Below are 16994 nucleotides of genomic sequence, written 5' to 3'. Positions count from 1 at the left end.
CCCCACCTATTCCTTCACCTTTTCTATGGCCTCTAATTGTTGCTTCGGATGCGGGTATTCTCCTACCTTAGCGCTTCCTTTTTCGGCTGTCTTAGGGGCTAAAGTCTCTGCCTTGAGAGAAATGCGAGATCTAGAGCATGACATAACCGGAAGCTATAAAGAGAAGTGTAGACTCATGATGGAATGGACACTGTTTGTTACACAAGTGAATTAGGTTCCAAGATTGAGACTTGGACTCATAAACACAATCTTGTGTATGTGGACAATGACATTGACACTTTACTGAAATGAAAAGAGTACTGTCATTGTTTTAAGAAAGGAAGCAAGTACAATGCTTTATAGGAAAGTAGGAAACTGCAGTAGGCACCATTGTGCATATGGGATAAGTTAGCTTGCATGTCCTTGACCCTGAGACTCCATACAAAGAGGCTGTTTGAGTGTGATTGCTGATTCTCAACACCCCTCCTCAATCACAACTAGGAAAGGCACAAAGTGTGTAGAGGCTGTAATGAGAACCACCTGCAAAGTGTGGGCATACCGCAAACATGGCAAAACACCAGAGGCTGTCGCAGAAAAAGCTAAGTGTGGGTACCATAAACATGGTGGACATCCAGAGGCTGTAACAGGGGCCTCACAAAGTGTACAGGGACTGTAATGCCAAGTTACATAAGGAGTTTACAAAGCTTATGGCAGGAAGCATTAGGGCAAGGAAAATACAAGGCTATTAAAACAGTCTATCAGAATTATGAGAGTACAAGGATTGATGAGTCTTGTCCTTCCGATCCTGGTGGTCTTCATCTTCATCTTCTTCCTTTGCTTCATTTTCTTCTTCTTCTTTGACTGCGACTAGATAGGCCTTTTGGGATCTCTTTCTTGCGTGGCAGAACTTCTCGGTGTGTCCGGTCCTTTTGCAAAAGTCACAAAAGAGCTGATCCTTCTTGCCTTTGTACCTGTCGCCAACATATAATGCATGCTCATCTCTAGAGGTACTTGGTTCTTCTTTGGTTTTTAGCTTCTTTTCTTCTTCTAACAGTGATGCATGGATATCAACAAGTTCAAGATTTGGCATGTTGATTAAAGTTGTTGATACGTTATTATATTCAGGAGGGGGAAAAATGTCAAGATTTTGAAGCTTTTGGCTATGGTGGAATTAGGGTTTCTGAGACTGGGGCCTGGTTTTTTACTGATTGCAGGAGCTACAGTGGATCACTTTCAAAACTTTTTATATGCCTAGGAAGCTGATTTCATGGGCTACAAAAGCCCTATCATGATGATCAAAATCGTGGTCAGTATGCAGCACGCAGACACGTCGAACAGCAGCAGGCGCATTTCTGACAGGATTCCGCGATTTGCGCAATGCTGAAGCCAGGGAGCAGCAATCTCATTGATTATCATGCTAGGATGAAGCGCCTTGAGCAGAGGAACAACTCTCCAGAAGAAATCGTGGGCTGAAATGGCCTGGTTGAAGGGTTATGGAAGCTCCAAGCAAGGTAGGTCCTGTCTGGCTATGGCAGACACAGAGCAGAGATTGGGGATTTTCACAATGCTAAGCTCCAGATGGTCCAATGTCCTAGATTGATGTGATGCAGGGAAGCTTTGTGAGTTGGGGAATACTTTTCCAGAAGGAAGCTCCAAGAGATTTGACCTGTGGAGTGAGATATAAGCAGTTCAATCTGACAGGGTGCTGCTGGCTATGGCTGCCATGGAAGCTTCAGTGAGAGTAGAGTTGGGAGATGAGGTCATGAGCTGACATTGAGCTAGACTGAGGTTGAAAGGAATCAAGAGAGGCTAGAAAAGCAATGCCATACCCAACTGGGCTCTGATACCATGAGAGAAATGCGGGATCTAGAGCATGATATAACCGGAAGCTATGGAGGATGGAAAGAGAAGTGTAGACTCATGATGGAATGGACACTATTTGTTACACAAGTGAATTAGGTTCCAAGATTGAGACTTGGACTCATAAACACAATCTTGTGTATGTGGACAATGACATTGACACTTTACTGAAATGAAAAGAGTACTATCATTGTTTTAAGAAAGGAAGCAAGTACAATGCTTTATAGGAAAGTAGGAAACTGCAGTAGGCACCATTGTGCATATGGGATAAGTTAGCCTGCATGTCCTTGACCCTGAAACTCCATACAAAGAGGCTGTTTGAGTGTGATTGCTGATTCTCAACATGCCTCCGCGTCTAAAACCTTCTTTCCCACAGGTAAAGTCATAGCACTCTCGGTCTTTAGTGAGACCTTAGCTTGCGATCTCTTCTTTCCTATCGAGTTTGCGTCAAGATTGCTAGGTCCTGGCAGAGAGATGCCAGCCTGCTTTGTTTGGGCTTGGGACATAACCTGCAATGGAATAGGTGTGGCCTCCCCATCGGGGTTTTCGACAGCAAACAGCCCCAATGGGCCGGATGGCAAGTTGGCTGAGCTAAAGGACGGCTTTCACTTTGGGTAGTCTATGAAAATATGGGTGATTCCGCAATCTACGCACCTTTGGTCAGCCTTGTCCCTGTTTTGCTGCTCTCTTTCAGGGCAACGTGATGAGACATGACCGGGGTGTCCACAAGTCCAACAAGTGACCGGATCCTACGGCTGCACTCCTAGGCCTCTACCTCATCCTTGTCCTAATGCCATCACCAGCACGGGTCGATAATCCATGAGGACTGCGTTGTCCTTGTCATCGTGCGAGACGTAAGGGTATATGTAGGTCTCTTCATCAGTCGGCTCCTCCATGTAGTGTACTGGAGCGTCGCTTGATGGGTGCGTCACGTAAGGACCAGGCGGTCTAGGAATGCCTGTAGGATTTATGTCCATTCTAGGGGCGGCTAGTTTCAAATCGTTAGGTGCGGGAAGAGCCAATGGGGCTCCCCTTCCGAAGAATGGCTGCGGCCTGTTCTCTAGGTAAGGTTGGCCGTAGGGTTGTGAGTATGGAAGTCTTCTTGGTAATCTACAATGCGCTACATCATGGCCGAACCTACCGCAATTAGCACAAGGTCTTGACCTAGGGTCTTGACACTCAGTCGGCAAGTGGTTTCCGCCACAGTACACGCATTGGACGTATGGGCGCGTTGGTCGTCTCAACATGTCTTGTAGCTTGGCTAATTCCATCTTGACCTCAGCCAAGCCTTGGTTTGTCTCGGTGGCTTTCCCCTTATCTTGGGATGATGGGATTGACCGCTCACCAGACTGGTGCAAAAATTCGGAAAAGTTGTTGGCAAAGGAAAAAGAAGGAACAACCTATATGAGCTAAGTGCTCTTACAGCCACCGTTAGAGTGGCACAAGTAAGCTTTGGCATGAAAGATTTGGACACATCGGATTTGTAGTGTTGAAGGAGATGCACAGGCAAGGTATGGTTGCTCACCTACCTTCCATGACTAAATTGAAGGAACCATGTGAAGCTTGTATGATGGGAAAGCAACAGAGAAAGGCATTTCCACAAGAAAGCAAGAATAGAGCACAGGCTTCTCTAGAGTTGGTGCATGCTGACTTGTGTGGAAAGATGCCTACAAGGGCCTTGGGAGGATCTTCTTATTTTATGTTAATTGTTGACGACTACAGTAGGAAGATGTGGGTGTACTTCCTTCATGATAAGGCTCAAGATTTTGGTAAGTTTAAAGAATGGCTAACACTTGAGAATGAAACAAGAAAAAGTGTTAAGAAATTTAGAACAGATGGTGGTGGTGAGTTCAACTCAAAGGAGTTTGAAAACTTTTGCAAGAGCAAAGGGATCAAGTGTCAATTGACGACGCCTCACACACCTCAGTAGAACGGTGTTGTGGAATGCAGGAATTGCACCATTGTGGAGATGGCAAGATGCATGCTAAAGGGCAAGGGATTGCCCAATTTTTGGGCTGAAGCTGTTAATAATGCAGTCTACATTTTAAATTGGAGCTACACAAAGGCTCTCAAGGTAAAAACACCTCATGAGGCTTACACTGGTAAGAAACCATCTATCTCACACTTCAGACTTTTTGGATGTGAATGTTATGCACATATTCCAGATGAGAAGAGAAACAAGTTACAACCAAAAAGTAAAAAATGTATCTTCTTGGGTTATAGTGATGAGCAGAAGGCTTACAAATTATATGACCAAGAGGCAAAGAAGATCATCATGATCCGTGATGTGTTGTTCAAGGAGCAGCCACATACGGTGGAGGAGGAGAAGGCAAGTTTTTCCACTTTATCATCAAGAGAAGAAGTAGTCCACTATGAACCTATCCCGAGAGCTGTCCATATCCTTAAAGAGGAGGAAGCATCATCTTCAGATGATGAGGAAAAAGTTCACCAACCTAACATCACCCCACCGGAAAAGCCATTACCGCGATGGGTGAAGAAGCTCTATGACCACAATAATCCTATGCTCACATATATTGAGGAGAAGGTAGACAAACCAAGGAGGTCTCAGAGAATAAAGGAGCAAAGGAGGGCTTCTACTCACATAGTCAATATGGCCTTGATGGCTGAGATTATGAGAGAAGTAAAGGAGCCAATTGATTTAGAAGAAGCACTTGCAGATCCAGCATGGAAGACAGCTATGCAAGCCGAGTATGACAGCATATGACAGCATAATAAAGAATGACACTTGGGAGCTAGTGGATCAGCCAGCAAAGCGGAAGGTTATTGGCACCAAGTGGATCTGGAAGGTAAAGTACAAGGCTGATGGTACCTTAGAAAAGTACAAAGCTAGACTGGTTGCACAGGGATTTTCACAGGTTGAAGGGTTTGATTTTCAAGAGTCATTTTTCTCAACTGCCATAATGACCACTATTCGCACAATACTTGTAGTGGCCGCCCACACGCAATGGCCAATTTACCAAATGGATGTTAAGTTAGCATTCTTAAATGGTGACCTCAAGGAGGAGGTGTATGTGGCTCAGTCACTAGGGTTTGAGGCCCCCCATTCTGAGAACAAAGTGTGTAAGCTAAAGAAGGCATTGTATAGGCTGAAATAAGACCCCAGAGCATGGTACCAGCAGATAGATAAGTTCTTTTTAAACTTAAACTTCAAAAGATGTGCCTCAGATGCTAACTTGTATGTTTACAGGGATGGTGTGAAAAGTCTGTAGTGATTGTCCTATATGTGGATGACCTTTTTATTACAGGTGACTATGAAGATATGATCAACAAAACTTAAAAGGCTTTGAGTTCCGAGTTTGAAATGACAGACTTGGGCTTGCTGCACTATTGTTTGGGAATTGAAGTCTAGCAAGAGCCAGGAAAGATCTTCATCTCTCAAAAGAAGTATGCATGGGAGATCTTGAAGGCATTTGGCATGACCGAGTGCAAGGAGATAGCTACACCTATGGAGGTGAATGCAAAGTTATCTGTTGAGGATACATCATCACTAGCAGACATTGGGAGGCACAAGAGGATGGTCGGCCGTTTGATCTACTTGTGTAATACCAAACCAGATATCAATTTTGATGTTGGTGTTTTGAGCAAGTTCTCAAACAAACCTCATGAGAGTCATTGGAAGGCTAGGATGCAGGTGCTCAGATACTTGAAGGAAACTCTTGACTATGGTATCACATACAATTCCAGAACTTCTCTTGTGGGGAATTGTGACTCAGATTGGGCAGGAGACAGTGATTCTAGGAAGTTGATTTCTGGTTATTGTTTCTCTTTAGGTTTAGGAAATTTCTCTTAGATTAGTAAGAAGTAGCCAACAGTGGCATTGTCTTCTACCAAAACAGAGTACAAGGCAGCTTCTTTTGCTGCATGTGAAGTAGTATGGTTGAGATGGATCCTATGGCATATGGGAGTGCAGGATGAAGAACCAACTGTGCTGAGATGTGACAATCAGAGTTGCATTGCCATTGCCAAAAATCCAGTGTTTCATGTACGCACCACACATATAGAGATCTAGTATCACTAAGTGCATGATTTGATAGAGGATGGGATAGTGAAATTGGTCTATTGTCCAATAGAGGAGAATGGAGCAGATATCTTCATCAAAGCACTTACAAAGGATCTACTTCAAGTTCATCTTCAGAGACTCTGTATTAGGCCGAGGAGATAGTTCACCTATGGGTGGACATTGAGGAGGGGTGTTAGATATGCTCAATGCCCCACCCTCATAAGGTGCCACCAATGATCCATGGTGCTCAAAGTTGTAAGGCCCCCATTATGAGGAGAAGCCAAATGTGAGCCCGGACATTGGTTGAGTCCTGACTTGTATATCAAATGAGGTCTATGTGACCGGATGGCAAAAAGGTGACCATTGTGGGTCTAATCTTTGGGTTGGCCTGAGTAGTTAAGCTGGTAGCAACTCGAGTCCATTGCATTGAGTTGCGGGGTAAGAGAGTTAAAAGGGGCCCCTATTTTGGGGTCTGGGGGCTGCGGAAGCGGCCGTTGGCTGGGGAGTCCCAGGGGGGCCAACGGCCCCCCTAGCAGGGGCTCGGAGGCAATGCCCCCGACCCGACGGTAAAGGGAATATTCCTTGGCCGACTAGTGGAGGCTCATATGGTAGATTGGTCATGTCGACCTAACTGCCTTCATGGTCTATAAAAGGTAAACCCCTTCACAGCATCGATCATCTATCTTTCACCTAGTCAGAGTTGTTCTAGCTAGCCTTAAGCTCTTCACCTATCTTCTGTCTAGATGGCCATCTAAGCTTCACTGTGGAAGTGCACGGGTGGACAGATCCATCTCTATATCACTTGTTTGGAGCTAAAGAAATTTTCTAATTCTCCTCTTATCTGTTGTGTACTCTCTATCTCTATTACTTTCTCAATTTCTGTTCGCTGCGCCGTGTAATTTTTACAAAAACTTGGCAAAGCAAGACAAGTCACAAAGCTTTAAGTATTAAAGCTTTAAAAATCTCATGAAGAAAAAGAAGAAGAGGAGGAAAACACCACTGCTCCTCTCCCCTTTTTTTAATGAAAAAAAAAATGCCTTAAACTCTTAAATTTGGAGTTCTTGTTTATTGAGATGAAAAATCCTAGATTCTTCTTTTGTATTCCAACACTTAACTCCAGCGATCTCCCCCTCTTCTCAATTTGACAACACATGGGATTCACTAGTAGTAATAAGGAGACGTCACATGTGTGAAAGAAATATATGAAAATACCCCTTATCTATTCCCTATTTATGGGACCTTACCTTATAAAATGTACCTTCCTTCCCTTAAATAACCCCCCTCCCTTACAATCATGTGGTACCATATGGTAAACCCCAGTGGACCCTCCGAGTTTGATGAGAGGATTGGATTGAAGCAAGATCATCCGAGAGCCATGTGAATCAGTGATGGCATCTTTGGCAACCTCTCTGGACCTCAAAGATCAAATCACCAACATCACATTGCATCTTGAAATCTTCTAGATTGCTAATTTGGAGATACCCTCCATAAAGAGCTCTTTTTCTTGGCCACAACTCTTCTTCGATTTAGCTATAAATATGAGGCATGAGAAGCCATTGGAGGGTAGTCCAAGCAAGAGAGGAGAGGCCCTTCTCAGGAGTATAGAGCAAGAGGGAGTGGGGCAAGAGAAGCACGAGAACAGGAATTCTTGTCACCAAGTGTGATGGTCCCGGATACCCACACGGACCCTCTCGGGACCCCATCTAGGATCCAGAGAGGCGCTAGACCCATTGTCCAACATTGCCATCTTAACACCTCAACATGTCAGGGACACTCCAACATGACATGGGATGCGACACGGATCATAACATGCTCACAAGTTTGCACAAGGGCCCATCTTGAGGGTAGCACGTCATATTCATAGCAAGAAAGTATGTACAAGATAGTTGGAGACATAACAAGGGACTTTGTCTCACGGGTGGAGAGTGGAGCTATCAATCCACTACAACACAGCTCAAACCACGTGGGGTGATAGAGCTCAAGAGTACGAAGACAAGGAGGATATTCCACAAACTCTTGGAATCAAATTCTCCATCCCTTCTATCCTGTTTCTCTGTGGAATCAAGACTCTTCTTGATTTTTCTAAATTCTTAGTGATTGCCTTCCCCTATCAATCAAAATTTCATCAATCTAATTACCCCCAAGCTCCTTCGCAAAAATCCCCTTTTCAATCTTACGATTAAAGACCATGGCCTCAAAGAAGAGAGTTACAAAGGTCGTGAAGGTACGAGCTGCCAATAATGTTGCAGACACAGTCACTACAAATAGAATGATGAGTATCGGGATTACAAATGAAGTTGTGAATACCATAAACCAAGCACTCGTCATGGATCCCTAGGTACTATATTTTTTATAATAAAGGTAGCTAGCATGCCAACATTCCATGAATTAGAAACAAAAGCTGCATTTGTAAAATAGGATTTTATTCATTTCCTACATATAATCCTTTAAAGGAATTCTTAACCACAAATTCCAAGGGGTAACTTGGGTATGTACAAGATGAACCCAAGTGAGTACAAGAAAGGAAAAGTGTCCCTAAAAGACTTAATACTTTTGATTTGTATTGATCTAATGAAACCTTCAATGGATAATCATGGATGCTAATTCTCAATATATAAAAGACCTTGAGATGGAATTGTCAAAGAATACTTTTCATATTTAAACTAACCAGGATTTTTTAAATTGCGAGCAAGGACCCACAAAAATCCAAGGGAGTTATTCTCAAGAATAGAATTGTTATTTAGTCCAAACTAGATCTTGAGGAAGGGAAAATCCGAGAAGACTATTAGAAGGTATTGCCACTTACGCTAAGTTTTGCCTTGATGTTATTATTTTTGGAAAGAAAATATTTGTCTTGGAAATCATTTTTTAAATGTATAATGCATTTGAATTAAGATGTTTGTGATTGTAAGTTAGGTACTAATCTTTCCTAAAATCATCAGAGTAAGAGACGGATGACTGAGTATAGATAACCGACAATTGAGGCAGTATTCTGGTAAGCACAGATTACCGACTAAGGCAGTGTCCTTGATGGTGCTATATCTCCCCAAGGTCAACGTGAATAAAACCTACTCCAAGGGTTTTCTCTTTTTTTATTTTACATTAGTAAGTATAGACTAATCATGATGCGAAATGTCTTATCGTAGGGAACTCTAGTCAGGGGCAGGAGGAGGTGAGGATACCAAGGGGTTCTGGTCATAAACTCAGGCTCTTACAAACTGCCAACTACCATTCGATTTCTAGATAGTATTATGGAAGTTCCAATACTAGTTGAGGAACTAAACTTGGAAAGAATAATACCTTTGGGTTGACATCACTCTAGTCAGAATAGAAAACATTGTAAAAAGTCAATTTTCTTAAAGAAACCTATTGAGAAGGGATTTCTTTACTTTGTTTTTGTGTCATGAATTAAAGGTGTGTAACGAATTTGTATCAAGAGATAATTCAAAGAAGTTGGCTTTATATATTGAACCTAAGGTGGTAGGTAATTAGGTAACTAAAAATACTCTCTCGAGGGAAGTGGGAGGATGGAACCCCAATGGATTTAGACCTATGGTTGGATGGTCTCGGTAAGTCGAGAGCTTTCCTAAGAAGGAATAAAAATCACATTTTTTATGAGATCAGAAAACCTAACCTACATCACTTTAGAACCATGGGTAGAAGGGATCAAAGTGCCATACTTCCCTTCCTTTCCCATTCTCTTTGAACCTTAGCGTAACGTAAGCCCACTTCAGTCAGCAATTTCTATAAGGGATGGAATCTCAAACTACTAAAACTAGTCAACTGTTAGTAGTTGATTTGACAAAAAAGACTCAGGTCGATTCTCTTGGAAGCGATCGGAACTTCCACTACAAGGTAGACTCAAGCGAGACTAGTTAGCAAACTTCGAGGGTTTTCATCAAAATCTGGGACGCCGCTTTCTAGGATATCTCTTGATGGGCTATTAAGAATGTACTGCTAAGGAAAGCTCTGGCAGGCACTTTATAGTTGGTATCAGAGCGCACATTGATATAGGACACGACACAAGTAAATAAAAATAGTTATATTTATAGCATAAAATATCTTTCCCTTAAATAGTGAAAATCTTCTCTTGTTAATATATGTTCTTGATTTCTAGCAGAAAGATGAACCTTGGAAATGATTCTTGATTTTCCAAGTTATATTTATGTCAGCAATGCACTCCTGTAGTGTTAGCTGGATAAACCAGATGATGTGAATATAAGATTAGATATACAATCCTTCACCCTTGTTTTATGAAAGATGATGGATGTTAAGAGGAGGGTATTGTTACATTGACACGAACCATCTTGCTTACCTCCAAAATAATTTAAAGTGGCTAAGGTGGATGGAAGCCCTTAAGGTTGCTAAGATTTATCTCTTTTATGAGGCTAGAGTAAACTCAAACATGTTAATTAGAGGGCAACAAGTCAAATTAAACTGATACATCTATGAGGAGGTTACAAAGGTTATACCGACTGATCAAGTCATGGTTGTAGGATGCTCCAGTTGCTGCAATTACAAGAAAGATGGACTGCCTGATCTTCCCCTAAAATATAGATTTCTGGATATCTATTCCCAGAATTCTAATTACTATGTGATGGATATATCGCAATGCCATGCCTAGATTGTGGTATAGAAAAAGCTTTTCCAAGAATAATATGAGCTCCCGAACTACTCGAATAATGTATTCTCTTCCCGACGTAAAGAATTATTTTTGTTTATCCGTTTGTCTCCTTGATAATCAGAATTAGTGGAAATATATTATCCATTTGATGACATTTTTTTTCTGATTAAAATTAAAACTCTCTCTTGTGGTGTAAACCCTGATCATTATCAAAAGGACAAGTAGTACATAAATTTCCTTCCTAAATTAATGAGGTAAATTAAGTAAGTAAACATATTTTTTGAATATTGTTGGAGAGAAAATTAATCATAAAATTGCATAAACTCCTAGAACGTCACCTTGAATCTCAATATTATAGAAGCTCAAGAGAATAAATTTCTTCTCAAGCAATACAAGCCACTGGAGTTTGATGGTAAAGGGAGGGACATTCCAACTGAAGCAAAAATATGGATAGAATCTATGGAAGACTATTTCACTGCTACAAGAACTGCATTGTCAAATCAAGCCATGATCACCAAACTAAAACTCAAGGGAGATGTCCATCTTTGGTGGAAACAATGGTGCAAGGACCAAAGAACATCCAAAAGTGCTATCACTTGGGACAAGATTAAGGATACTATGCGTGGGAGATATCTTCCGCCCACATATCAAGCCCAAAATATGAATGAATTGCATCATTATGGAAATGGCAAGAAGTATTGAGAAGAAGATAATTAAGAAGATGCCTCCAACACACCACAAATTTTTAACTAACGGGATGGTATAGGGTCTTCATTAAAGTCTATGCCTCAAATCGTTCCCTCTCATTGACCTTCTTAAAAAGCAAGTCTCCATTACATGGACGTTTGTCGAACAATCTAGCTTTGAGAAGCTTAATCAAAGTTTGGTAACTTCCCCTATCTTAAGGCTACCCAACCTAAGCAAAGAATTCTAAGTCATAACTGACGCAAGCTCTCTTGCTTTGGGTTGTGTGCTTATGCAAGAAGGATATCCAGTAGCTTATGCTTCAGGAAAATTAAAGATCCACAAAAGAAACTATGCCACACATGATCTAGAATTACTTGTTGTAATTCATGCCTTTAAATTATGGAGACATTACTTGCTTGATAATAGGTTTTCTCTAGTCAGTGATCATAAAAGCCTAAAGTGGATTTTTACTCAACCAGATCTCAATATGAGACAATGTTGATGGATTGAGACCTTGCAGGAATTTGACTTTGAAATCAAGTATAGACCAAGCAAGGAGAATGTGATTACGGATTCCCTAAGCCCTGAATCATTCCTTAATGCTCTAATCCTAGAGGAACCCTCTAGGGTTAAAGCTCTTGCTATAATGATTTCCATGCCCAGTAACCCTCTCATAGAAATGGCTAAAGGAGAGGCAGTGAAGGATTCAAGCTATCAAATATTGTTAAGAGAAATTTCTATCAAGAATTCAAATCCAAAACTCAAGACTAAGCATCAAGATTATTCCATAAACGAGGAGCTTTCTTATCATAGGACAAGATTATGTATTCCCGCAAGTCAAGAACTCAAAAGGAAAATACTCTCGGAAGCTCACGATTCTCCATTTTTGGGTCATCCTGGTTATGCTAAGACTCTTAATACAGTCAAAAGAAGCTTCTATTGGGGAAGTATCAAGGGTGATGTACTCAAGTATGTCACCGAATGCCTAAACTGCCAACAAATTAAGGTCGAACGTGTTAAGTTGCTATGAAAGCTCCAGCCACTTGATATCCCTCAAATGAAATGGGAGTATATGAACATGGAATTCATAGTTGGATTACCCCCAGTACAAGGAGGATATAACTCCATAATAGTAGTCATTGATATGATAAAAAAAGTTACACACCTTATTCCTGTAAAAACCAATTACAAGGCTTCTGATATTGCCAAGCTTTTCATTAAGGAAATTTTCAGGTTACATGGATTACCCCAAAGAATCATAAGCAACCACGATTCTCTCTTCACCTCAAACTTTTGGAAGAGTTTGTTCGAAGATCTAGGAATCTAGCTTTGCTTTAGTACTGCTTACCATCCCCAACTCGATGGTCAAACAGAGTGGGTCATCCAAGTTATTGAAGACATACTGAGAGCTTATTGTAATAGGGAGCCCAAATGGTGGATCCAATACCTATCCTTAAATGATTCGCCTACAATGCATCATACCATCAAAGTATTCAAATGACTCATTTTTAGGAACTATATGGGCAAGATTTTCTTACACTATTAAATTTTTCAATCCTACCCTATGGGTAGAAGCATCTAGGAAAATGCTGGAAGAAATTTATCATCAACAAGTGAAAGCTATCAGGCAAGATAAGATAGCCGCCAAGGATCGACAGAAGGCATATGCTGATCAATGAAGGCAAGAATGCATTTTCAAAGAAGGTGACATGGTTTTCCTATGAGTTTGTCCAAAGAAAAGCTCCTTATCTTTGGGGGAATTCAAGAAGCTAAGTCCTAGGTATTGTGGGCCATATAAGGTGCTAAAATGTCTAGGACCAAATGCCTAGAAGCTGCAACTCCCTAATAACTTGAAAGTACATAATGTATTTCATGTCAATCTATTAAAAGCTTATGTTCCTAACCTAGACCATGTACTTAACTACCAAAAAATTGTAATGCCAAGTCAAGGAGTCCTCAAACTTCAACCAAAAAGATACTTGACATGCGGGAGAAGACTCTAAGAAGCAAAACCCTTAGAGAGTATCTCGTCAGGTGGAAAGACTATCGTGAAGAGGATGCCATTTGGATTGACTAGAAATCACTATGTAACCAATATCCCCAATTTCATTCAAGATGAGGACATCTCGAATCCTCTAAGGGGAATAGGATGTGATATCCCAACTTTATTTTCAATCTTCCCGACTTCTCGCAAATTGGACTTAAAGAATTCTAAACCATTGAAAAGGGGAAGTCTCAAGAAAAATAGTCGAGGATCGTAACTCGACATTTTTCCAGATTGATAGGGACTGTAACCATCCACACGAAAGTTACCCTGCAAACGTGAGTCATGGGCCATAAGTCAAAATTGATCACATGCATTTAAAACTTGGCAAAGGAAGGCACATCACAAAGCTTTAAGCATCAAATATTTAAAAATATCATGAAGAAAAAGAAGAAGAGGAGCAAAATGGCGACGAAAAGCTGCCATGCCCCCACCCCCCCTCCCCCTTTTCTTAATTGAAAAAAAAAATGATGCCTTAAACTCCCAAATTTGGAGTTCTTGTTTACTGATAAAAAAGATTGCATTCCCCTTTTGTATTCCAGCAGTTAACTCCAGCAATCTCCCCATGTTCTCAGCTTGACGAGAGGCTTGGGTTGAAGCAAGATCATCTAAGAGCCAACAAGAGAATAAGTCATGCCATCTCTGGCAGCCTCTATGGACCTCAAAGATCAAATTGCCAGCATCAGATTACATCTTGAAAGCTTCTAAATTGTTGATTTGCTAAGATACCCTCCATAAAGAGCTCTTCTTCTTGGTCACAACCCTTCTTCTTCAATTTAGCTATAAATACAAGGCATGAGAAGCCGTTGAGTCCAAGCAAGAGAGGAGAGGCCCTTCTCAGCAATATACAGTAAGAGGGAGTGGGGCAAGAGATGCGCGAGGACGGGAATTCTCGTCATGAAGACAAGGAGGATATTCATGAACTCTTGGAATCAAATTCTCCATCCCTTCTATCCTATTTCTCTGTGGAATCAAGACTCTTCTCAATTTTTCTAAATTCTTAGTGATTGCCTTCCCCTATCAATCAAAATTTCATCAATCTAATTACCCCCAAGCTCCTTCGCAAAAATCCCCTTTTCAATCTTACGATTAAAGACCATGGTCTCAAAGAAGAGAGTTACAAAGGTCGCGAAGGTACGAGCTGCCAATAATGCTGCGGACACAGTCACTACAAACAGAATGATGAGTATCGAGATTACAAATGAAGTTGTGAATACCATAAACCAAGCACTCGTCATGGATCCCTAGCTACTATATTTTTTATAATAAAGGCAGCTAGCATGCCAACATTCCATGAATTAGAAACAAAAGCTGCATTCATAAAATAGGATTTTATTCATTTCCTACATATAATCCTTTAAAGGAATTCTTAACCACAAATTCCAAGGGGTAACTTGGGTTTGTACAAGATGAACCCAAGCAGGTACATGGAAGGTAATGTGTCCCTAAAAGACTTAATTTTTGATTTGTATTGATCTAATGAAACCTCTGATGGATAATCACAGACTTCCACTACAAGGTAAACTCAAGCAAGCCTAGTTAGCCAACTTCGAGGGTTTTCATCAAAATCCTGGACGACGCTCGCTAGGACATATCTTGATGGGCTACTAAGAATGTACCACCAAGGAAAGCGTGAGTGGGCATGTTATAGAAAATCACCAAAGAAAACCCTCATTTAAAACATTACAAATAGGAAATCATGACCTTACTAGGTTGATTAGGTATATACTATGGGACCAAAACCCTAGACACGTGGGTGGTCCATAGTAACCACCCACCATCCAGTCATCAATCATAAATACATGTGTTTAGGATAGTTCTCACAACTCGATGCATACATACTTGGGGCACTTCTAAATAACTATGATCTAATGGCCTACACTCTTCAAGGTATGGAATAACCCATGCAAGGAAAAAAAACACTCCCTTAGAAAGAATCCATCTTCTCCTTCTGCTTCTCTTTCCCACTCTTTGTTCTCGAGTATACCTCATTACCATAATGGTTTCTTAATAGCATTTGGTGTTCACATAATTGATTTGTAGCATGCGTTGGATAGAAATAGAACCCCTTGTTCTCCTGTCACTTTCTCCCCCTCCCTATCTCTTATTCCCTTGTGCAATACAAACACATCCATAAATATAAACTAATATTTTTGTACACCTACTATAATTTTTTGTGTGGATTGGATAGAAATAGTCCCCCTACCTCCTCTCTTTTGCTCCTCCCTTCGTCACTTCACACGTATGTATGCATAGGAGAATACATTCTTACACGATTAATCATGAAAAATTCACAATAAAAATGTATTTACAATGCCCTTCCTTTGGGAAATCATCACTATGGAAATCATCAAAGAATACCCTCATTTAAAACTTGACAATTAGAAATTCTTGGCCTTACTAGGTTGATTAGGTATATCCTATGGGATTAGAAGCCCACACACATACACGTGGGTGGTCCATAGTTACCACCCACCCAGTCATGGATCCCAAATACATGTGTTTGGGGTAGGTTCTCACAATTGGATGTCATACAGACTTGGGGCACTTCTACAAAGCTACGATGTAAGGGCATACACTCTCCAAGGTATGGAATAACCCATGCAAGGAAAAAACAACCCTCCCTTAGAAATAATCCATATTCTCCTTCTCCTTCTCTTTCCCACTCTTTGTTCTCAAGTATACCTCATTACCAGAATGGTTTTTGGATAGCACTTGGTGTTCACATAATTGATTTGTAGCATATACTAGATAGAAGCAGAACATGTTGCCCTCCTCTATTCTTCTCCCCCTCCCTCTCTCTTATTCCCTTGAAATACCAACCCATCCACAAATATATACTAATATTTTTGTACACACTACTATAATTGTTTATGTGTGTTGAATAGAAATAACACCCTACCACCTCTCTTCTTCTCCTTCTCCCTCCCTCTCTTCATAAGTATATGTGCATACGATAATACATTCATACATGATTAATCGTGAGAAACTTCCCAGAAAATTGGATTTACCAAGTCCCGCCTTTGGCAAATCATCACTATGGAAATGACCAAAGAATACCCTCATTTAAAACTTGACAAGTAGAAATTCCTAGCCTTACTAGGTTGATTAGGTATGTACTTTAGGAACAAAATCCCAAACATGTGGGTGGTCTATAGTTTCCACTCACCCAGTCATGGATCCCAAATACACGTGTTTAGGTAGGTTCTCACAAGTGGATGGCATACAAATTTGGGATAGTTCTAGAAAGCTGTGATATAATGGTCTTCACTCTTCAAGGTATAGAATAACCCATGCAAGGCAAAAAAACCTCCCTTAGAAATAATCCATCTTTTCCTTCTCCTTCTCCTTCCCACTCTTTGTTCTCAAGTATACCTCATTACCAAAATGATTTCTAAATAGCACATGGTGTTCACATAATTGATTTGTAACATACATCTGATAGAAATAGAACCCCTTGCCCTCCTCTCACTTTCTCCCCCTCCCTATCTCTTATTCCATTGCAATACCAACACATCCACAAATATAAACTAATATTTTTGTACATGCTACTATAATTTTTTATGTGGATTGGATAGAAATAGTCCCCTACCTCCTCTCTTTTCTGATCCTTCTCCCTCCCTCACTTCATAGATATATAGGCATAGGATAATACATTCATACATGATTAATCATGAACAACTTCCCAAAATTTTGGATTTATCAAGTCTAGCCTTTGGAAAATCATGGCTATGGAAATCACCAAAGAATACCCTCATTTAAAACTTGACAATTAGAAA

The sequence above is a fragment of the Lygodium microphyllum genome, unplaced genomic scaffold, assembly GCF_053477565.2.
Source record: "Lygodium microphyllum isolate KBCC unplaced genomic scaffold, Lygodium_microphyllum_v1.1.10 scaffold_46, whole genome shotgun sequence".
NCBI classification, from domain to species: Eukaryota; Viridiplantae; Streptophyta; class Polypodiopsida; order Schizaeales; family Lygodiaceae; genus Lygodium; species Lygodium microphyllum.
Note: the sequence above shows the minus strand (reverse complement) of the source record.